Below are 24,503 nucleotides of genomic sequence, written 5' to 3'. Positions count from 1 at the left end.
CAGCTCCCCTGCACTATTTAAATAAAATGGTGCCGAATCAGCGTTTGCATATACCGCACTATCTGGTGCCATTTTGTTGGTGACACTGATCTCAGGAGATTCCGGAGGAGGAGTATGGTGCCGGAATCAGCGCCTGTGCATAGCGCGATATCCGGAGCCATTTTATTGAAGACAAATGTGCAGTGTCTTCAACAAAATGGCGTCAGAGAAAGCGCACGCGCATACCGTGCTGTCCGGCGCCATTTTGTTAAAGACACTGTGAAAATTTGTCTTCAATAAAATGGTGCTGGGTATAGCGCTATGCGCTGGGTATCGCGCTATGCACAGGCGCTGATTCCGTTGCCACACTCCTCCCCCGGCCTCTCTAGAGATTACGGTATGTGGTCATGGCGCGGGACAGTATGTGCTTATGGCACAGGACATCACGGTATACGCTCAGCACCTATGCATACCGTGATCTCTGGCACCACACTCCTCCTCCCTGTCTGGGATGTGGATGTGTCTTTCTGTCTGCGGCCACACTGCACAGGTGCAGTGCACTGGTACAGTCTGTAGAGCAACGGTGGTGAACTCAGGCACTCAGACCCCTCTCTGTGGGCATGCACGCCAGGCCCGCCGCACGCACGCCACTGATTTCTCATGTTCAAATGTATTTGCGTCTTTTAGACACAAATACATTTGAACACTGCTATGCCGAGACTGAGGCAGAGGAGCGTATGTCAGCCCAGGGTCCGACGTGCCGCAGTGTGATAACGGCATCAAGCTACTGACCTCATCACACCGCTGCCTGCGCCGGGGCCGCAATGCAGAGGAACAGACAGAGCACGGGCACTGGTAAGAGCTCCAGGAGGAGCTGAACATTAAATGCATCATTGTGGATGGATCTAGTTTTGCTAGAGGCAGTGTGTGGGGATGGGGAACTGCTTTATTCAGTGGGGCAGTTTGTGTGTATATGTATTTTCCAGAGGGGCAGTGTATGTGTGTGAGTGTGTATTTTGCTGAAGAACAGTGTGTGTGTGTTTATATGTCTGCAGAGGGGCAGTGTGTATGTGTATATACACACGTGGTCAAAATTGTTGGTACCCCTCGTTTAATAAAAGAAAAACCCACAATGGTCACATCAGGGGCGGACACAGACTGTAGTGGGCCCCTGTGCAAGAAATTTTTGGGGGCCCCCCCCTGCCCTTCATAAGGCAACAAAGTTATGTAAACATAACCCCCCCATGTGCATCTCTCACCCCCCCATGTGCAGCTCTCATCCCCCCCATGTGCAGCTCACCCCCCCGTGCATCTCTCATCCCCCCCATGTGCATCTCTCATCCCCCCCGTGCATCTCTCATCCCCCCATGTGCAGCTCACCCCCCGTGCATCTCTCATCCCCCCCGTGCATCTCTCATCCCACCCCGTGCATCTCTCATCCCCCCCGTGCATCTCTCACCCCCCGTGCATCTCTCATCCCCCCCATGTGCATCTCTCATCCCCCCATGTGCATCTCTCATCCCCCCATGTAAATCTCTCATCCCCCCATGTGCATCTCTCATCCCCCCCATGTGCATCTCTCATCCCCCCCATGTGCATCTCTCACCCCCCCCTGTGCATCTCTCATCCCCCCCATGTGCATCTCTCATCCCCCCATGTGCATCTCTCATCCCCCCATGTGCATCTCTCACCCCCCCATGTGTATCTCTCATCCCCCTGTGCATCTCTCATCCCCCTGTGCATCTCTCATCCCCCTGTGCATCTCTCATCCCCCCCGTGCATCTCTCATCCCCCCCGTGCATCTCTGATTCCCCCCACTCCTAGTTAATTAATTGTATTTAAAAAAATAAAACTTGTTATACTTACCCCCATGCGATCCCTGCAGAATCCTGGCGCTCGTCCACGTCGCTGCCACCAGGTTCTCCTGACGTTCGGCCATGTGACGGCGCCACATGCATTGCCAGCAGGTTTTGTATTGGCCCAAAGATTTTTAAAGCCGCCACCACGATAAGGTAGACTCTTCTGGCCGGGCCCTACTCTAACCTATTAAAATTTTCTTAAAATATCCAATACTCTTTTTAGATATATTTTTATTTAGTTTTCTTTAAGGGAATGTGTCATATACATTTTTTTTAAAATGACCAATAATACCACATACAGGGAATACCGCCACACCATGACCAGACCACATATTACCACAACATAGTGACCGAATAATGCCACACAGAAGGGAGAAAAACTGCCACACCATGACCAGACCACATATTACCACCACATTACTAATATTACCACCACATTACTAATATTACCATATGTGTCATTATACACGGGAGCTCTATACATGGTATGTATAATGTAAGTGTCCAGGTAATCTAGTGATCACCAGTGACATTATACACAGGAGCTCTGTATATAGTGTCAGTGTACAGGTAATACAGTGATCACCAGTGACATTATACACAGGAGCTCTGTATATAGTGTACAGGTAATACAGTGATCACCAGTGACATTATACACAGGAGCTCTGTATATAGTGTACAGGTAATACAGTGATCACCAGTGACAATATACACAGGAGCCCGGTACATAGTATATAGCGTAAGTGTACATGTAATACACTGACTCACTGGTGACGTCTCTAGGTGAAGTCCTTCAGCTACGCTTTTCTCCTTCATCCAGCACAGACCGCCATCACATCTTCCAGCCAGGACTCGTCTCTGCATAAAATAACACAGTTATCTAGAGCACATTCCCCAACTTCTACATTACGCAGCTGAATACAGACGTGCATCCAAAATCAATATATGGTTAGTTATTATACAACCTACCATTCCAAATATAAATTGTAATCCACCACGGTGCCCCCATTAACTGTAAATAGGCACTTAATATATAATTTAATTAGAACCTCTACTCTTTCCGCCAATTTGTTACCAGTTACACTCCTGCATCCGCAACGCCCCCTACTCTATACTTCCTGCTCCCCGCATTCATTATTTACATGCACCCCCTGCCCCAATTCATTATATCATGTCCGTGCTCTCCCCACCCCATCATCATTTACTCTCCCCCACCCCACATTCATTATGTGCAGCTCATTATCCCCCTACTCCCAATTCCCCCATGTGCAGCTCATTTTCTCCCAATTCCCCCATGTGCAGCTCTCATCCCCCCCATGTGCAGCTCTCAAACCCCCCCATGTGCAGCTCTCAAACCCCCCATGTGCAGCTCTCACCCCCCCAAGTGCAGCTCTCACCCCTCCATGTGCAGCTCTCACCCCCCCATGTGCAGCTCTCATCTCCCCCCATGTGCACATCTCTCATCCCCCCATGTGCACATCTCTCATCCCCCTCCCCTACATGTGCACCTCTCTCATCCCCCCATGTGCACATCTCTCATCCCCCCATGTGCACATCTCTCATCCCCCCCATGTGCACATCTCTCATCCCCCCCATGTGCACATCTCTCATCCCCCCTCATGTGCACATCTCTCACCCCCCATGTGCACATCTCTCATCCCACCCCCACATGTACACATCTCTCATCCCCCTCCCCCACATGTGCACATCTCTCATCCCCCTCCCCCACATGTGCACATCTCTCATCCCCCTCCCCCACATGTGCACATCTCTCATCCCCCTCCCCCACATGTGCACATCTCTCATCCCCCTCCCCCACATGTGCACCTCTCTCATCCCCCTCCACCACATGTGCACCTCTCTCATCCCCCTCCACCACATGTGCACCTCTCTCATCCCCCTCCACCACATGTGCATCTCTCATCCCTCCCTACCACATGTGCATCTCTCATCCCCCCCATCACATGTGCATCTCTCATCCCCCCATCACATGTGCATCTCTCACCCCCCGCACATGTGCATCTCTCATCCCCCCCACATGTGCATCTCTCATCCCCCCCACATGTGCATCTCTCATCCCCCCCCACATGTGCATCTCTCACCCCCCCACATGTGCATCTCTCATCTCCCCCCCCACATGTCCATCTCTCATCTCCCCCCCACATGTGCATCTCTCATCTCCCCCCCACATGTGCATCTCTCATCTCCCCCCCACACATGTGCATCTCTCATCTCCCCCCCACAAATCTGCATCTCTCATCTCCCCTCCCACACATGTGCATCTCTCATCTCCCCCCCACATGTGCATCTCTCACCCCCCCTCCATGTGCATCTCTCACCCCCCCACATGTGCATCTCTCACCCCCCCACATGTGCATCTCTCACCCCCCCACATGTGCATCTCTCACCCCCCCACATGTGCATCTCTCATCTCCCTCCCACATGTGCATCTCTCATCTCCCCCCATGTGCATCTCTCATCTCCCCCCCATGTGCATCTCTCATCTCCCCCCATGTGCATCTCTCATCTCCCCCCCATGTGCATCTCTCATCTCCCCCCCATGTGCATCTCTCATCCCCCCCCCCACATGTGCATCTCTCATCTCCCCCCCCCACATGTGCATCTCTCATCTCCCCCCCCACATGTGCATCTCTCATCTCCCCCCCATGTGCATCTCTCATCCCCCCCATGTGCATCTCTCATCTCCCCCCCCACATGTGCATCTCTCATCTCCCCCCCCCACATGTGCATCTCTCATCCCCCCCCATGTGCATCTCTCATCTCCCCCCATGTGCATCTCTCATCTCCCCCCCATGTGCATCTCTCATCCCCCCCATGCGCATCTCTCATCTCCCCCCCCACATGTGCATATCTCATCTCCCCCCCCCACATGTGCATCTCTCATCTCCCCCCCATGTGCATCTCTCATCTCCCCCCCATGTGCATCTCTCATCTCCCCCCCATGTGCATCTCTCATCTCCCCCCATGTGCATCTCTCATCCCCCCCATGTGCATCTCTCATCTCCCCCCCCACATGTGCATCTCTCATCTCCCCCCCCCACATGTGCATCTCTCACCCCCCCCACATGTGCATCTCTCATCTCCCCCCACTCCTAGTTAATTGTATTTAAAAAAAAATAAAACTTGTTATACTTACCCCCATGCGATCCCTGCAGAATCCTGGCGCTCGTCCAAATCGCTGACACCAGGTTCTCCTAACTTCCGGCCATGTGACGGCGCCGTCACATGACCGGAAGTCAGGGGAATCATGAAGGCGCTGCCGCAGCAGCGCAGTGCTGAGATGTCCCGGACCCGGCGCTTAGCATGGGGCCGGGGGCCCCATGAGGAGAGAGACGCACAAGAGGGGGACCCCCAACGGGGCTCCGAGGGGGCCCCTACCGGCTGGGCCCCATACTGGAGTCAGGGCAGTCATGCACTGATGGCGGCCCTGCTGGAGGCTGGAGGGGCCCCCTCTCCCTAGGGGCCCCCATTCAATGAACGGACTGCATGGGCGGTAGTTCCGCCCCTGGGTCACATAATATGTGCAACTGTAGTCACAGGAACATCAAGCTGCTTGGAGATGGTCTTATAACCTTTACCTTTAACATGCTTGTCTATAATTTTCTTTCTAATCTCCTGAGACAACTCTTTCCTTTGCTTCCCCTGGTCCATGTTGAGTGTGGTACCCACCATGTCACCAAACAGCACAGCGAGTATCTGTAGCCCTATATACAGGCCAACTGACTAATTACAAGATTGTAGACAACTGTGATGCTAATTAGTGGACACAACTTGATTTAACTAACATGTCCCTTTTGTCACATTATTTTCAAGGGTACAATCATTTCTGTCCAGGCCTATTTCATGAGTTAAATTTTTTTTAAAATTCTGTGGAAGCAGGGTTGAAAAGCAATGACTGACTTTCATTTGTTCATTTTCATAGATTTTTAATTTATTATTACTTTTGTCAGATTCAAGTTATTTCTGTGACCATTGTGGGTTTTTCTTTCATTAAACGAGGGGTACCAACAATTTTGACCACGTGTGTATATATACTAGCTATTGAACCCGTTCTATGCCCGGGTGGCGAGCATTTTTATTGGTATATGGTCTCCCATCCTATTATGTGCTACCCCCATTCTGTGCCCCCATCCTGTTATGTGTTGCCCCCATCCTGTTATGTGCAGCCCCCATCCTGTTATGTGCTCCCACCATCCTGTTATGTGCTCCCACCATCCTGGTATTTGTGCTGCCCCCACCCTGGTATTTGTGCTGCCCCCATCCTAGTATTTGTGCTGCCCCCATCCTGGTATTTGTGCTGCCCCCAACCTGGTAGTTTGTGCTGCCCCCATCCTGATATTTGTGTTGCCCCCATCCTGGTATTTGTGCTGCCCCCATCCTGTTATGTGCTGCCCCTATCTTGTGCCCCCATCCTGTTACATGCTGCCACTATTTTGTGCCCCCATCCTGCGCCCCATCCTGTTACATGCTGCCCCTATCTTGCGCCCCTTCCTGTTACGTGCTGCCCCAATCTTGTGCCCCCATCCTGCGTTCCCATCCTGTTACGTGCTGCCCCTATCTTGTGCTCCCATCCTGCCCCCCATCCTGTTACGGGCTGTCCCTATCTTGTGCCCCCACCCTGCTCCCGAATCCTGTTACGTGCTGCCCCCATCCTGCTCCCCGATTCTCTTATGTGCGCCCCTCTTCCTACTTCCCAATCCTGTTATGTGCGCCCCCATCCCGTTATGTGCACCCCCATCCTGCTTCTAAATCCTGTTATGTGCACCCCCCATCCTGCTTCCCAATCCTGTGCGCCCCCCATAAAAGCCACTGATATATGTGAACAACTAATGGAGAAATTGCAACTGTATGAAAAATTGGTTTATTATCGTACTATAAATGAGCATACAAATCGTAACCTTCAAATGTATGAAAATAATTTAATGGAAACAAAAACTAAAAAACTACGGAGAGATATGTTTGAAATCGCATCTGATAAAAAATCTAAAAATAATTCTAAAACTAATATGATTAATAATAAGAATACCTTACAACTAGTGTTGAGCATTCCGATACTGAAATATCAGGTATCGGCCGATATTCGCGGTATCGGAATTCCGATACTTAATTCCGATACTTTTAGAATATCGTATACCGGAATCGGAAGTTCCCATAATGCAATGAGCCAGTTTCATTTTATTCAGCCAATGAGGATCCTAAGAAGTGTGGGCACATCCTGTTAGGCATGTAGGCATGTTAACAAATGGCATGGCTGTGATTGGCTGCTGAAATGATGTCATGATGCACTATAAAAGCCGCCGCCGCCATTTTGAGCTCACTCTGCTGTGAATTCAGTTAGGGATAGGACGCTGTTGTTCTGAGGGACAGTTTTAGCTACCTATTTGCTCTATTCTGCTTTACCCAAGCTACTTTATAAATCGCTGTGCCTTGCAGCGCTAGTGCACAGTTCTCTGTGCTGTTCACCGCTGTCTGCAAGGTCTCTGTGTGTGAGTGCAGCTCACGCTGTAGTGTGTGCTTCAGCCACTTCTGGTTGTAGTGCGCTCAGTGTGCGTCACTGCCTCATACATTGTCCTTTTTTGCTAATTGATAATTTTTCCTGATATCTCCTATTAGTGTGGTGGTTCCATCCGTATTCAGCTAAATTGGTTCCAAACACACTATATAGGAGTAGATAGAGAATTTTTTTTGTCTTGCAGCGCTAGTGCACAGTGCACTGCATCTGCACTGTTCACCGCTGTCTGCAAGGTCTGTGTGTGTGAGTGCAGCTCACGCTGTAGTGTGTGCTTCAGCCACGTCTGGTTGTAGTGCGCTCAGCATGCATCACTGCCTCATACATTATCCTTTTTTGCTAATTGATAATTTTTCCTGATATCTCTTATTAGTGTGGTGGTTCCATCCGTATTCAGCTACATTGGTTCCAAACACACTATATAGGAGTAGATAGAGGAGCCTTTCTGCAGCATTGTGCCCTGCCGCCCCAGCCAGATTAGTATTAGCCTATTTTTTGTAGCCTCATCTATTGCATTGTAGGTTACCTTCCTACATTGTAATAGCTACAAAAAGTTTGTGATACTATTGGTATTACATCTTTGGGCACATCCAGTGTCTTTTTGTGACAAAAAAAACCTAAATAAAGTTCACCAAACACTCCACTTTACAGTTGTGTAGGCCACATTAGCTCATATTAAAGTCTAGTCCACACTTTATAAAATTAGTGTTTCTTATACCTGTTAGCAGCTGTTCAGGAATAAGCACACTAAGCCCTTAGTACTTTTCTGCCTATCTTTATCAGTCTACCAAGATGAAGAAGGCAGGGAGTAAGGCATGTGGTCATGGTCGTGGGCGTGGGCGTCGAGTTTCTGCAGGGAGAGGACGTGAGGATTCTGTGCCTGCAGGGAGAGAATGTGGGGATTCTGTGCCTGCTGCGGGCACCAGTGACTCAGCATCCCACAGTTTTACCAGGGAACAGTCCTTTATGCGCAGCTTTGTAGGAGCTAGCCGTACCCCACTGCTGTGGGAGGACCAAATTGAAGCCGTTGTCGGATGGATGGCAGCTAACGCATCGACTTCAATTAGTTCCAGATCCTCTCAGGTCCTGAGCACTGAAGAGCACCCATCTGTCTCTTCACCACCTGCCAAATTGCCCAGGCAGTCAAAGAGCCCTGGACAGGAGCCATCTCTACTTCTGTTCTCTAAATCTCTTGGCTTGGAAAGAGGGGGCCAGCCAAGCAGAATTCGAGAATTTGAAGAAGAGGTAGTATGCAGTGATCCGCAACCATTTTGTCTCTCTGAATCTGAAGAGGCGGGTGGGCCAGTGCCTATGGTCAGCAGCACACCTCAGTACACATCTGATGATGAGACTCAGGTGCCACTTTCTGGTACGTACTGTGCTGTCGAGACTACCCAGGAGAAGCAGTTGTTTGAAGAGGGTGGTGTAGATGATGAGGTCCTTGACCCATCGTGGCATGAGGGACAGGAAGGTGGTGGGAGCAGCTCTGAGGAAGAGATTCCCCGAATGGCCCAAAAAGGAGGGAGAGGGAGGGGGCAGACTTGGTTGCCTGTAGCCTCCACTTCGGCACCCATTAGGAGCATGGCTCTTCCAAAATCCAAAGCAGGCGCTCCCAAGACTTGCAGTGCCTGGTCTTTTTTTGACACAGTTGCAGATGACATTTGCTTTGTCAAATGCAAGGTCAAATGCAAGCTGTGTAATCAGAAGGTGAAAAGAGGGAAAAGTGTCAGCAACCTCAATACCACAAATATGTGGAAACATGTGCGGACCAAGCACGTGGTGGAGTTACAAAAACACACTGAGGACCTAGGCCAACCTACAGCGCCACCTACCACCTCTTCAGCTCGTGTTGTAGCCTCTTCCTCCAGCTCGCACACAGCTGGTTCGGCTTCCTCACAGGATCGCCATGGAAGAATCTCTGGCACTGTTGTACAGAGACACAGTGTAATTCCACCCACAGCACCACTACAGCTATCGTTAGCACAAGCATGGGAGAAAAGGCGCCCATACTCGGCAAACCACCCCCGAGCACAGGCTCTGAATACTGGCATTGCTAAACTACTGGCCCTTGAAATGCTATCATTCAGGCTGGTGGAGACTGACACCTTTCGTAACTTTATGGCATTGGCAGTCCCACAATACAACGTGCCCAGCCGCTTTTATTTCAGCAGGCAAGCAGTCCCTGCCCTGCAACAGCATGTTGAGGGAAAAATTAAACATGCGCTACAAAACGCCGTCAGTAGCAAGGTCCACCTGACCACCGATGCGTGGACCAGTAAGCATGGACAGGGACGATACCTTTCCCTCACTGCCCATTGGGTAAATGTTGTGGAGCCGGGTACAGATCTTGAGAGTGGCGCTGTACGTGTTCTGCCAACTCCAAGGATTGCAGGAATCCAGTCTGTACACATTGACTCCTCCTCATACTCCAGTTCCTCTGAATCAGCGCTGCAGGAGCCGTCACGGTCTACCTCCACATCGACCTGTGAACGGTTACCTGTTATGATGACCGATATGAGCACAGCCGTGGCCAAACGTCAACAGGCCGTATTAAAATTAATTTTTGGGGGGAATCGAAGCCACACAGTGCAAGAGCTCTGGAATGCCATCAATCAGCAGAGCGACGTGTGGTTTGTGCCAGCGAATCTCCAGCCAGGCATGGTAGTGTGTGACAATGGCCGAAATCTGGTGGCAGCTCTCGGCCTAGGCAACCTCACTCACATCCCATGTCTGGCACATGTGCTCAACTTGGTCATGCAGAGTTTTTTGAGGGACTATCCGGATCTTGATGCACTGCTTCACAAGGTCTGCATAGAGTGCGCTCACTTGCGGCGTTCCAGCAACGCAAGATCGAGCATTGCAGCTCTGCAGCGCCGATTACGTCTTCCGGAACATCGCATCATATGTGACCTACCCACCAGGTGGAATTCAACGTTACATATGCTGGAGAGGTTGTGTGAGCAGCAGGCAGCAGTAATGGAGTACCAGCTGCAGCAGGCGCAAACAAGTCGCAGTGCGCACCGTTCACACTTCACCACCACTGAGTGGGCCTCTATGAAGGACATTTGCCACGTTTTGCGTGCCTTCGATTATTCCACGCGGATGGCGAGTGCAGATGATGCACTAGTCAGCATGACTATCTCGCTTATCTGCCTGCTTGAAAAAACACTGCAAGCACTAAGGGATGAGGTTTTGGAAGAGGTGGAGGATGAGGAGTCACAAATGCCATCTGCTTCTCTACAGTCTGCGCAACGTGGTTCCTCACAAAAGCCTAGGCAGGGGACACTTTGTGAGGAGGATGAGGAGGAGTCAATGGAGGAGGAAGACATCTGTCCAGAGGAGGGAGGTACACAAATCTTTAGTAGTCAGTATTAGTGTTGAGTAGTGTTGAGCGATACCTTCCGATATCAGGAAATATTGTATCGGATTGGATCGGGCCGATACCCAAAAAGTATCGGATATCGCCGATTCCGATACCGGAAACCAATGCAAGTCAATGGGACACAAATATCGGAATGAAAATAAACCCTTTCTTTCCTTGTAGGTTAATTCTACATGAAGTAAAACAACTAAGAATAATGTAGAATGACATGAAAAGCCGGCAATTCATCAGCGGCATACACCGGTACCCGACAATTTACAACAGAAAGAATAGAGCTTCACACATAGATTAGGTAGATAGAAACATGTCAGTCACATATATATGAAGTACAGTGACAGTGTTGCTTACTGTACTTGTCATTTAGTGTAAAGGATTTATTAAAAAAAATATTAGTGTTTTCGTGCACCGTCTCTTTAAAAAAGCCGGCCGGCAATTCAGCATCTGTACCCGACAATTTATAACAGACAGAATAGAGCTTCACACATAGATTAGATAGATAGAAACATGTCAGTCACATATATAAGAAGTACAGTGACAGTGTTGCTTACAGAACTTGTCATTTAGTGTAAAGGATTTATTAAAAAAAATATTAGTGTTTTCGTGCACCGTCTCTTTAAAAAAGCCGGCTGGCAATTCAGCATCTGTACCCGACAATTTATAACAGACAGAATAGAGAATCACACATAGATTAGATAGATAGAAACATGTCAGTCACATATATATGAAGTACAGTGACAGTGTTGCTTACTGTACTTGTCATTTAGTGTAAAGGATTTATTAAAAAAAATATTAGTGTTTTCATGCACCGTCTCTTTAAAAAAGCCGGCCGGCAATTCAGCAGCGGTACCCGACAATTTATAACAGAAAGAATAGAGCTTCACACATAGATTAGATAGATAGAAACATGTCAGTCACATATATATGAAGTACAGTGACAGTGTTGCTTACTGTACTTGTCATTTAGTGTAAAGGATTTATTTAAAAAAATAATAGTGTTTTCATGCACCGTCTCTTTAAGAAAGCCGGCCGGCAATTCAGCATCTGTACCCGACAATTTAGAATAGAAGGAATAGAGAATCACACATAGATTAGATAGATAGAAACATGTCAGTCACATATATATGAAGTACAGTGACAGTGTTGATTACTGTACTTGTCATTTAGTGTTAAAATAAAGGATTTATTTAAAAAAAAATTGGCGTGGGGTTCCCCTTAATTTTAGGCTCTAGCGGAGGTTAAGTAGACAGCTGGGGCAAATGTTTGAAGCCTGGGAAGGGGGTAATACCCACGGAGCTTCCCAGGCTACTAATATCAGCCCCCAGCTGAATACCTAGCCTTTACTAGCTATTAAAATGGGGGAACCCCCCCAAAAAAATAACGTGGGGTCCCCCCTAATTTAATAGCTAGCACAGGCTAGGCAGACAGCTGGGGGCTGATATTAATAGCCCAGGAAGGGTGCCATGAATATTGGCCCCCTCCCAGGCTAGAAACACCAGCCGTCAGCCGCCCCAGAAATGGCGCATCCATAGGATGCGCCAATTCTGGCACTTAGCCTCGCTCTTCCACGCTGCCCTGGTGCGGTGGCAGGGGGTAATAGGGTTGGGGTTGATGTCAGCTTATAATGCCAGCTGACATCAAGCCCAGGTTAGTAATGGAGAGGCGTCTATAAGACACCCCCATTACTAACCCCATAGTCAAAGTTAAAAGAAAACACAAACACCCAGAGTAAAGTCCTTTAATTGAAATAAAGACACAATTCTTTATTGTTCTAAATTAAACCATACTTACCATCACGCCCATTCCAGCTGAAGCCAACGATCTCCTGCAATAAAAGAAAAATAATAAAGCAACCTCATCCTTACCTTTCGATGGTTCCCAGGACAGCTCCAGCTCTGCTACATCGAGATGACAGGCTGGACCGCAGCAGAAAGCTGCCATCCAGCCTGTCATCCCGCAGACACTGAGAAGCGCAGGCATGCTTGCGCTCCTCAGTGTCTCTCTGTGACGTCATCCAGATGAGCCGAGTTCATGTCCAATGAACTCAGCTCACCTCATGGACGTCACTGACAGCGTGGGAAAATTCTCCTGCACTCAGCGCTTCAGCGTGAGAATTCTCCCACGCTGTCAGTGACATACATGAGGTGAGGTCATGTCCAATGAACTCAGCTCACCTCATGCACGTCACTGACAGCGTGGGAAAATTCTCACGCTGAAGTGCTGAGTGCAGGAGAATTTTCCCACGCTGTCAGTGACGTACATGAGGTGAGCTGAGTTCATTGGACATGACCTCGGCTCATCTGGATGCCGTCACAGCCAGACACTGAGGAGTGGAAGTATGCCTGCGCTTCTCAGTGTCTGCGGGATGACAGGATGGATGGCAGCGTTCTGCTGCGGTCCAGCCTGTCATCTCGATGTAGCAGAGCTGAAGCTGTCGTGGGAGCCATGGAAAGGTAAGGATGATGTTGCTTTATTATTTTACTTTTATTGCAGGAGATCGTTGGCTTCAGCTGGAATGGGCGTGGTGGTAAGTATGGTTTAATTTAGAACAATAAAGAATTGTGTGTTTATTTCAATTAAAGGACTTTTTTCTGGGTGTTGTGTTTTTTTAAATACTTTACTAGAAATTCATGGTGGTCATGTCTAATATTGGCGTGACCCCATGAATTTTGGGCTTAGGGCCAGCTGATAATGCCAAGCTGGCCTTAACCCCTTTATTACCCAGTGAGCCACCGCACCAGGGCCCTGGATGAGTTGGGTACAGCGCCAGAAGATGGCGCTTCTATGAACGCGCCATTTTCTGGGGCGGCTGCGGACTGCAATTTGCAGCGGGGGTGGCCCAGAAAGCTTGGGTCTCCCTGCGCTGCGGATTCCAGCCCCCAGCTGCCTAGTTGTATCTGGCTGGGCACAAAAATAGGGCGAAGCCCCACGCATTTTTTTTTTAAATTAATTCATGAAATTCATGGAATAATTAAGAAAAAAAGGGCTTCCCTATATTGTTGTGTCCAACCAGGTACAAATAGGCAGCTGGTGGTTGGGGGCAGCCCATTCCTGCCTGCTGTACCTGGCTGGACACAAATATAGTGCGAAGCCCCACGTCAATTTTTTTTAAATTATTTCATGAAATAATTTTTTTAAAAAAGGGCTTCCCTATATTGTTGTGTCCGGCCAGGTACAAATAGGCAGCTGGTGGTTGGGGGCAGCCTGTTCCTGCCTGCTGTACCTGGCTGGACACAAATATAGGGCGAAGCCCCACGTCAATTTTTTTTAAAATAAATCCTTTATTTTAACACTAAATGACATTTGAGGAGTTAATAAAGATGCAGTCCCTAAATTATTATTTATTTTTTAATTAATTTTTCCCAAAACTTTTGACGTGGGCTTCGCCATATTTTTGTATGCCAGCCAGGTACAGCATCCAGCTTCTATGAACGCGCCATTTTCCGGGGTGGCTGCGGACTGCAATTTTCAGCGGGGGGGGGGGGGGGTGGCAGAAAGCTTGGGCCTCCCTGCGCTGCAGATTCCATCCCCCAGCTGCCTAGTTGTACCTGGCTGGACACAAAAATAGGGAGAAGCTTCACGTATTTTTTTTTTTTAATTATTTCATGAAATTCATGAAATAATTAAGAAAAAAAGGGCTTCCCTATATTGTTGTGTCCAACCAGGTACAAATAGGCAGCTGGTGGTTGGGGGCAGCCCCTTCCTGCCTGCTGTACCTGGCTGGACACAAATATAGTGCGAAGCCCCACGTCAATTTTTTTTAAATCATTTCAGGAAATTCATGAAATAATTTAAAAAAATTGATGTGGGGCTTCGCCCTATATTTGTGTCCAGTCAGGTACAGCAGGCAGGAACGGGCTGCCCCCAACCACCAGCTGCCTATTTGTACCTAGCCGGACACAACAATATAGGGAAGCCCTTTTTTTCTTAATTATTCCATGAATTTCATGAATTTAAAAAAAAAAAACGTTTAGCTTCGCCCTATTTTTGTGTCCAGCCAGGTACAACTAGGCAGCTGGGGGCTGGAATCCGCAGCGCAGGGAGGCCCAAGCTTTCTGGGCCCCACCCGCTGCAAATTGCAGTCCGCAGCCGCCCCGGAAAATGGCGCGTTCATAGAAGCGCCATCTTCTGGCGCTGTACCCAACTCATCCAGGGCCCTGGTGCGGTGGCTCACTGGGTAATAAAGGGGTTAAGGCCAGCTTGGCATTATCAGCTGGCCCTAAGCCCGAAATTCATGGGGTCACGCCAATATTAGACATGACCACCATGAATTTCTAGTAAAGTATTTAAAAAAAACACAAACACCCAGAAAAAAGTCCTTTAATTGAAATAAACACACAATTCTTTATTGTTCTAAATTAAACCATACTTACCATCACGCCCATTCCAGCTGAAGCCAACGATCTCCTGCAATAAAAGAAAAATAATAAAGCAACCTCATCCTTACCTTTCCATGGCTCCCACGACGGCTCCAGCTCTGCTACATCGAGATGACAGGCTGGACCGTAGCAGAACGCTGCCATCCAGCCTGTCATCCCGCAGACACTGAGAAGCGCAGGCATACTTCCACTCCTCAGTGTCTGGCTGTGACGGCATCCAGATGAGCCGACAATGAACTCGGCTCACCTCATGTACGTCACTGACAGCGTGGGAGAATTCTCCTGCACTCAGCGCTTCAGCGTGAGAATTTTCCCACGCTGTCAGTGACGTGCATGAGGTGAGGTCATGTCCAATGAACTCGGCGCACCTCATGTACGTCACTGACAGCGTGGGAGAATTCTCACGCTGAAGCGCTGAGTGCAGGAGAATTTTCCCACGCTGTCAGTGACGTGCATGAGGTGAGCTGAGTTCATTGGACATGACCTCGGCTCATCTGGATGACGTCACAGAGAGACACTGAGGAGCGCAAGCATGCCTGCGCTTCTCAGTGTCCGCGGGATGACAGGCTGGATGGCAGCGTTCTGCTGCGGTCCAGCCTGTCATCTCGATGTAGCAGAGCTGAAGCTGTCCTGGGAACCATGGAAAGGTAAGGATGAGGTTGCTTTATTATTTTACTTTTATTGCAGGAGATCGTTGGCTTCAGCTGGAATGGGCGTGGCGGTAAGTATGGTTTAATTTAGAACAATAAAGAATTGTGTCTTTATTTCAATTAAAGGACTTTTTTCTGGGTGTTTGTGTTTTTTTTAAATACTTTACTAGAAATTCATGGCGGTCATGTCTAATATTGGCGTGACCCCATGAATTTCGGGCTTAGGGCCAGCTGATAATGCCAAGCTGGCCTTAACCCCTTTATTACCCAGTGAGCCACCGCACCAGGGCCTTGGATGAGTTGGGTACAGCGCCAGAAGATGGCGCTTCTATGAACGCGCCATTTTCCGGGGCAGCTGCGGACTGCAATTTGCAGCGGGTGGGGCCCAGAAAGCTTGGGTCTCCCTGCGCTGCAGATTCCAGCCCCCAGCTGCCTAGTTGTACCTGGCTGGACACAAAAATAGGGCGAAGCGCCACACATTTTTTTTTTTAATTATTTCATGAAATTCATGGAATAATTAAGAAAAAAAGGGCTTCCCTATATTGTTGCGTCCGGCTAGGTACAAATAGGCAGCTGGTGGTTGGGGGCAGCCCGTTCCTGCCTGCTGTACCTGGCTGGACACAAATATAGGGCGAAGTCCCACATAATTTTTTTTTAATTATTTCATGAATTTCCTGAAATAATTAAAAAAAAATTGACGTGGGGCTTCACACTATATTTGTGTCCAGCCAGGTACAGCAGGCAGGAACGGGCTGCCCCCAACCACCAGCTGCCTATTTGTACCTAGCCGGACACAACAATATAGGGAAGCCCTTTTTTTCTTAATTATTCCATGAATTTCATGAAATAATTAAAAAAAAAAAAACGTGGAGCTTCTCCCTATTTTTGTGTCCAGCCAGGTACAACTAGGCAGCTGGGGGATGGAATCTGCAGCGCAGGGAGGCCCAAGTTTTCTGCCCCCCCCCCCCCGCTGAAAATTGCAGTCCGCGGCCGCCCCGGAAAATGGCGCGTTCATAGAAGCTGGATGCTGTACCTGGCTGGCATACAAAAATATGGCGAAGCCCACGTCAAAAGTTTTGGGAAAAATTTATTAAAAAATAAATAATAATTTAGGGACTGCATCTTTATTAAGTCCTCAAATGTCATTTAGTGTTAAAATAAAGGATTTATTTTAAAAAAAAATGGCGTGGGATCCCCCATAATTTTAGTCTCTAGCGGAGGTTAAGCAGACGGCTGGGGCAGATGTTTGAAGCCTGGGAAGGGGGTAAAACCCACGGAGCTTCCCAGGCTACTAATATCAGCCCCCAGCTGAATACCTAGCCTTTACTAGCTATTAAAATGGGGGACCCCCCCAAAAAAAATGACCTGGGGTCCCCCCTATTTTAATAGCTAGCAAAGGCTAGGCAGACAGCTGGGGGCTGATATTAATAGCTCAGGAAGGGTGCCATGAATATTGGCCCCCTCCCAGGCTAGAAACACCAGCCGTCAGCCGCCCCAGAAATGGCGCATCCATAGGATGCGCCAATTCTGGCACTTAGCCTCGCTCTTCCACGCTGCCCTGGTGCGGTGGCAGGGGGTAATAGTGGTGGGGTTCATGTCAGCGCCAGCTGCCATGAAGCCCAGGTTAGTAATGATGGCCGTCTATATGACACCCCCATTACTAACCTACAAAGTGTTAAAAAGAAAAAACACACTACACCCAGAAAAAAATAATTTATTTGAAATAAAACACACAATTTTATTTAATTCTTAGTTTACTAAAAATAATAGTTACCTGTCCACATTCCTGCGCTGATCTCCCATGCACAGCTGTCACATCTGGAGATGGTGACAGCTGTGCATGGCTGCTGTAAGCTCACGCTGCCGGGAACACGTCCGCTCCCGGCAGCGGGAGCCACTGACTGAGGTCACCGGAGTGCATTCAGGCAGCGCAGCTCCGGAGACCTCCTTTACGGCAGTGCTGTACCGTGGGAATTTCTCACGATACAGCAGTGCCGTAAAGGAGCTAACCGGAGCAGCGCTGCCTGAACTCCGGTGAACCCTTACGGCCCCGTCATTCTAGCGGCGGCAGCGGTTCAGAGCGGTCACATTCTATGTGGCTGCTCTGAACTGGAGATCTTCGTGGGACACTCGTGGACTACTACGGAGGGGTAAGGATAAGGTTGTGGTTTATTATTTTATATTTTATTACAGGAGAACGATGGCTTCGGGGAATTAGGTGTCTAGGTGAGTATAGGTGTAGTTTTTTATTTTTTACTTTATTTTAGGTGGCGATCGGCGGGGACAGGTAATGTATGAACTAATTTCTTTTAGGTAACCACTGGCCACCAATGACATGTATTTAACATTTATTGGGGACACAGTAGGGCAATGTAAATAGCAGGATCAGGCTGATGGGAACTACTGCTCCCATCGAGCTGATCCTGCTGGCACGAGTGGACGGGGGACAGACATAGGCCGATGGGAGTAGTAGTGTCACATCGGCCTATGTCTGCCTGCACGCACACACCCGCACACACACCGCACACACACACCCCGCACACATCGCACAGACACCCCGCACACACACCCCGCACACACACCCCGCACACACACACCCCGCACACACACACCCCGCACACACACACGCACACACACACACCCCGCACACACTAATCATGACGGGTCTGGGAGGTGAGGCTGACCTGTGCGGCCGTGGGAAAGTTCATGTGAGTTCATGCAGTCAAGCATGAACTCACATGAACCCTCTGAGGGCACCACGGCTACTTCAAATGAACAGCTGATCGGCATCACCTGATACCTCAGCTGTTCATTTGAAATAACCGGCGGGAAAGCGCAGCACAGAACGGGAAAGCCGGCGGTGAAGTCTTTTCACTGCCGGCTTCCCCGCCCGGGTCCTTCGCTCCTTGGTGCTGCGCTCCCCGCCCGGTCCTAACTTACGATCGGGATGGGAGGTGGCGAGGGGAGCGGAGGATCGGGGTGGGAGGCTGCGGGGAAGCAGTATGGGGCTGCGTGATTGTTTAAAAGCCGGCGGCTTTTTACCGCGCGCCGGCTTTTAAACAATCAGAATTCTCCCACGCTGGGATGGCATTCTGATGACAAGCTGGATCGCAGCTGAGCGCTGCCATCCAGCTTGTCATCCTTCACAGACACTGCAGAGCGCAGGCATTATGGGAACTTCCGATTCCGGTATTCAATATTATAAAAGTATCGGAATTAAGTATCGGAATTCCGATACAGTGAATATCGGCCGATACCCGATATTTCAGTATCGGAATGCTCAACACTAGTGTTGAGCGATACCTTCCGATATCAGGAAATATCGTATCGGATTGGATCGGGCCGATACCCAAAAAGTATCGGATATCGCCGATTCCGATACCGGAAACTAATGCAAGTCAATGGGACACAAATATCGGAATGAAAATAAACCCTTTCTTTCCTTGTAGGTTAATTCTACATGAAGTAAAACAACTAAGAATAATGTAGAATGACATGAAAAGCCGGCAATTCATCAGCGGCATACACCGGTACCCGACAATTTACAACAGAAAGAATAGAGCTTCACACATAGATTAGATAGATAGAAACATGTCAGTCACATATATATGAAGTACAGTGACAGTGTTGCTTACTGTACTTGTCATTTAGTGTAAAGGATTTATTAAAAAAAATATTAGTGTTTTCGTGCACCGTCTCTTTAAAAAAGCCTGCCGGCAATTCAGCATCTGTACCCGACAATTTATAACAGACAGAATAGAGCTTCACACATAGATTAGATAGATAGAAACATGTCAGTCACATATATATGAAGTACAGTGACAGTGCTGCTTACTGTACTTGTCATTTAGTGTAAAGGATTTATTTAAAAAAATAATAGTGTTTTCATGCACCGTCTCTTTAAGAAAGCCGGCCGGCAATTCAGCAGCGGTACCCGACAATTTATAACAGACAGAATAGAGCTTCACACATAGATTAGATAGATAGAAACATGTCAGTCACATATATATGAAGTACAGTGACAGTGTTGCTTACTGTACTTGTCATTTAGTGTTAAAATAAAGGATTTATTTAAAAAAAAATTGGCGTGGGGTTCCCCTTAATTTTAGGCTCTAGCGGAGGTTAAGCAGACAGCTGGGGCAAATGTTTGAAGCCTGGGAAGGGGGTAATACCCACGGAGCTTCCCAGGCTACTAATATCAGCCCCCAGCTGAACACCTAGCCTTTACTAGCTATTAAAATGGGAGAACCCCCCCAAAAAATGACGTGGGGTCCCCCCTAATTTAATAGCTAGCAAAGGCTAGGCAGACAGCTGGGGGCTGATATTAATAGCCCAGGAAGGGAGCCATGAATATTGGCCCCCTCCCAGGCTAGAAACACCAGCCGTCAGCCGCCCCAGAAATGGCGCATCCATAGGATGCGCCAATTCTGGCACTTAGCCTCGCTCTTCCACGCTGCCCTGGTGCGGTGGCAGGGGGTAATAGGGTTGGGGTTGATGTCAGCTTATAATGCCAGCTGACATCAAGCCCAGGTTAGTAATGGAGAGGCGTCTATAAGACACCCCCATTACTAACCCCATAGTCAAAGTTAAAAGAAAACACAAACACCCAGAATAAAGTCCTTTAATTGAAATAAAGACACAATTCTTTATTGTTCTAAATTAAACCATACTTACCATCACGCCCATTCCAGCTGAAGCCAACGATCTCCTGCAATAAAAGTAAAATAATAAAGCAACCTCATCCTTACCTTTCCATGGTTCCCACGACAGCTTCAGCTCTGCTACATCGAGATGACAGGCTGGACCGCAGCAGAATGCTGCCATCCAGCCTGTCATCCCGCAGACACTGAGAAGCGCAGGCATGCTTGCGCTCCTCAGTGTCTCTCTGTGACGTCATCCAGATGAGCCGAGTTCATGTCCATTGAACTCAGCTCACCTCATGGACGTCACTGACAGCGTGGGAAAATTCTCCTGCACTCAGCGCTTCAGCGTGAGAATTCTCCCACGCTGTCAGTGACATACATGAGGTGAGGTCATGTCCAATGAACTCAGCTCACCTCATGCACGTCACTGACAGCGTGGGAAAATTCTCACGCTGAAGTGCTGAGTGCAGGAGAATTTTCCCACGCTGTCAGTGACGTACATGAGGTGAGCTGAGTTCATTGGACATGACCTCGGCTCATCTGGATGCCGTCACAGCCAGACACTGAGGAGTGGAAGTATGCCTGCGCTTCTCAGTGTCTGCGGGATGACAGGATGGATGGCAGCGTTCTGCTGCGGTCCAGCCTGTCATCTCGATGTAGCAGAGCTGAAGCTGTCGTGGGAGCCATGGAAAGGTAAGGATGATGTTGCTTTATTATTTTACTTTTATTGCAGGAGATCGTTGGCTTCAGCTGGAATGGGCGTGATGGTAAGTATGGTTTAATTTAGAACAATAAAGAATTGTGTGTTTATTTCAATTAAAGGACTTTTTTCTGGGTGTTGTGTTTTTTTAAATACTTTACTAGAAATTCATGGTGGTCATGTCTAATATTGGCGTGACCCCATGAATTTCGGGCTTAGGGCCAGCTGATAATGCCAAGCTGGCCTTAACCCCTTTATTACCCAGTGAGCCACCGCACCAGGGCCCTGGATGAGTTGGGTACAGCGCCAGAAGATGGCGCTTCTATGAACGCGCCATTTTCTGGGGCGGCTGCGGACTGCAATTTGCAGCGGGGGTGGCCCAGAAAGCTTGGGTCTCCCTGCGCTGCGGATTCCAGCCCCCAGTTGCCTAGTTGTATCTGGCTGGGCACAAAAATAGGGCGAAGCCCCACGCATTTTTTTTTTAATTATTTCATGAAATTCATGGAATAATTAAGAAAAAAAGGGCTTCCCTATATTGTTGTGTCCAACCAGGTACAAATAGGCAGCTGGTGGTTGGGGGCAGCCCATTCCTGCCTGCTGTACCTGGCTGGACACAAATATAGTGCGAAGCCCCACGTCAATTTTTTTTTAATTATTTCATGAAATAATTTTTTTAAAAAAGGGCTTCCCTATATTGTTGTGTCCGGCCAGGTACAAATAGGCAGCTGGTGGTTGGGGGCAGCCTGTTCCTGCCTGCTGTACCTGGCTGGACACAAATATAGGGCGAAGCCCCACGTCAATTTTTTTTAAAATAAATCCTTTATTTTAACACTAAATGACATTTGAGGAGTTAATAAAGATGCAGTCCCTAAATTATTATTTATTTTTTAATTAATTTTTCCCAAAACTTTTGACGTGGGCTTCGCCATATTTTTGTATGCCAGCCAGGTACAGCATCCAGCTTCTATGAACGCGCCATTTTCCGGGGTGGCTGCGGACTGCAATTTTCAGCGGGGGGGTGGGGGCAGAAAGCTTGGGCCTCCCTGCGCTGCAGATTCCATCCCCCAGCTGCCTAGTTGTACCTGGCTGGACACAAAAATAGGGAGAAGCTTCACGTATTTATTTTTTTTAATTATTTCATGAAATTCATGAAATAATTAAGAAAAAAAGGGCTTCCCTATATTGTTGTGTCCAACCAGGTACAAATAGGCAGCTGGTGGTTGGGGGCAGCCCGTTCCTGCCTGCTGTACCTGGCTGGACACAAATATAGTGCGAAGCCCCACGTCAATTTTTTTTAAATCATTTCAGGAAATTCATGAAATAATTAAAAAAAATTGATGTGGGGCTTCGCCCTATATTTGTGTCCAGTCAGGTTCAGCAGGCAGGAACGGGCTGCCCCCAACCACCAGCTGCCTATTTGTACCTAGCCGGACACAACAATATAGGGAAGCCCTTTTTTTCTTAATTATTCCATGAATTTCATGAATTTAAAAAAAAAAAACGTGGAGCTTCGCCCTATTTTTGTGTCCAGCCAGGTACAACTAGGCAGCTGGGGGCTGGAATCTGCAGCGCAGGGAGGCCCAAGCTTTCTGGGCCCCACCCGCTGCAAATTGCAGTCCGCAGCCGCCCCGGAAAATGGCGCGTTCATAGAAGCGCCATCTTCTGGCGCTGTACCCAACTCATCCAGGGCCCTGGTGCGGTGGCTCACTGGGTAATAAAGGGGTTAAGGCCAGCTTGGCATTTTCAGCTGGCCCTAAGCCCGAAATTCATGGGGTCACGCCAATATTAGACATGACCACCATGAATTTCTAGTAAAGTATTTAAAAAAAACACAAACACCCAGAAAAAAGTCCTTTAATTGAAATAAACACACAATTCTTTATTGTTCTAAATTATACCATACTTACCATCACGCCCATTCCAGCTGAAGCCAACGATCTCCTGCAATAAAAGAAAAATAATAAAGCAACCTCATCCTTACCTTTCCATGGCTCCCACGACGGCTCCAGCTCTGCTACATCGAGATGACAGGCTGGACCGCAGCAGAACGCTGCCATCCAGCCTGTCATCCCGCAGACACTGAGAAGCGCAGGCATACTTTCACTCCTCAGTGTCTGGCTGTGACGGCATCCAGATGAGCCGACAATGAACTCGGCTCACCTCATGTACGTCACTGACAGCGTGGGAGAATTCTCCTGCACTCAGCGATTCAGCGTGAGAATTTTCCCACGCTGTCAGTGACGTGCATGAGGTGAGTTCATGTCCAATGAACTCGGCGCACCTCATGCACGTCACTGACAGCGTGGGAAAATTCTCACGCTGAAGCGCTGAGTGCAGGAGAATTTTCCCACGCTGTCAGTGACGTGCATGAGGTGAGCTGAGTTCATTGGACATGACCTCGGCTCATCTGGATGCCGTCACAGCGAGACACTGAGGAGCGCAAGCATGCCTGCGCTTCTCAGTGTCTGCGGGATGACAGGCTGGATGGCAGCGTTCTGCTGCGGTCCAGCCTGTTATCTCGATGTAGCAGAGCTGAAGCTGTCCTGGGAACCATGGAAAGGTAAGGATGAGGTTGCTTTATTATTTTACTTTTATTGCAGGAGATCTTTGTCTTCAGCTGGAATGGGCGTGACTGTAAGTATGGTTTAATTTAGAACAATAAAGAATTGTGTCTTTATTTCAATTAAAGGACTTTTTTCTGGGTGTTTGTGTTTTTTTTAAATACTTTACTAGAAATTCATGGTGGTCATGTCTAATATTGGCGTGACCCCATGAATTTCGGGCTTAGGGCCAGCTGATAATGCCAAGCTGGCCTTAACCCCTTTATTACCCAGTGAGCCACCGCACCAGGGCCCTGGATGAGTTGGGTACAGCGCCAGAAGATGGCGCTTCTATGAACGCGCCATTTTCCGGGGCGGCAGCGGACTGCAATTTGCAGCGGGTGGGGCCCAGAAAGCTTGGGCCTCCCTGCGCTGCGGATTCCAGCCCCCAGCTGCCTTGTTGTACCTGGCTGGACACAAAAATAGGGCGAAGCCCCACGTATTTTTTTTTTTAATTATTTCATGAAATTCATGGAATAATTAAGAAAAAAAGGGCTTCCCTATATTGTTGTGTCCGGCTAGGTACAAATAGGCAGCTGGTGGTTGGGGGCAGCCCGTTCCTGCCTGCTGTACCTGACTGGACACAAATATAGGGCGAAGCCCCACATAATTTTTTTTTAATTATTTCATGAATTTCCTGAAATAATTAAAAAAAAATTGACGTGGGGCTTTGCACTATATTTGGGTCCAGCCAGGTACAACTAGGCAGCTGGGGGATGGAATCTGCAGCGCAGGGAGGCCCAAGCTTTCTGCCCCCCGCTGAAAATTGCAGTCCGCAGCCGCC

This window comes from Phyllobates terribilis, unplaced genomic scaffold (assembly GCF_046119375.1).
Source record: "Phyllobates terribilis strain yellow unplaced genomic scaffold, ASM4611937v1 Scaffold_9__5_contigs__length_417890890, whole genome shotgun sequence".
NCBI lineage: Eukaryota > Metazoa > Chordata > Amphibia > Anura > Dendrobatidae > Phyllobates > Phyllobates terribilis.
This window is presented reverse-complemented; position numbering follows the sequence as displayed.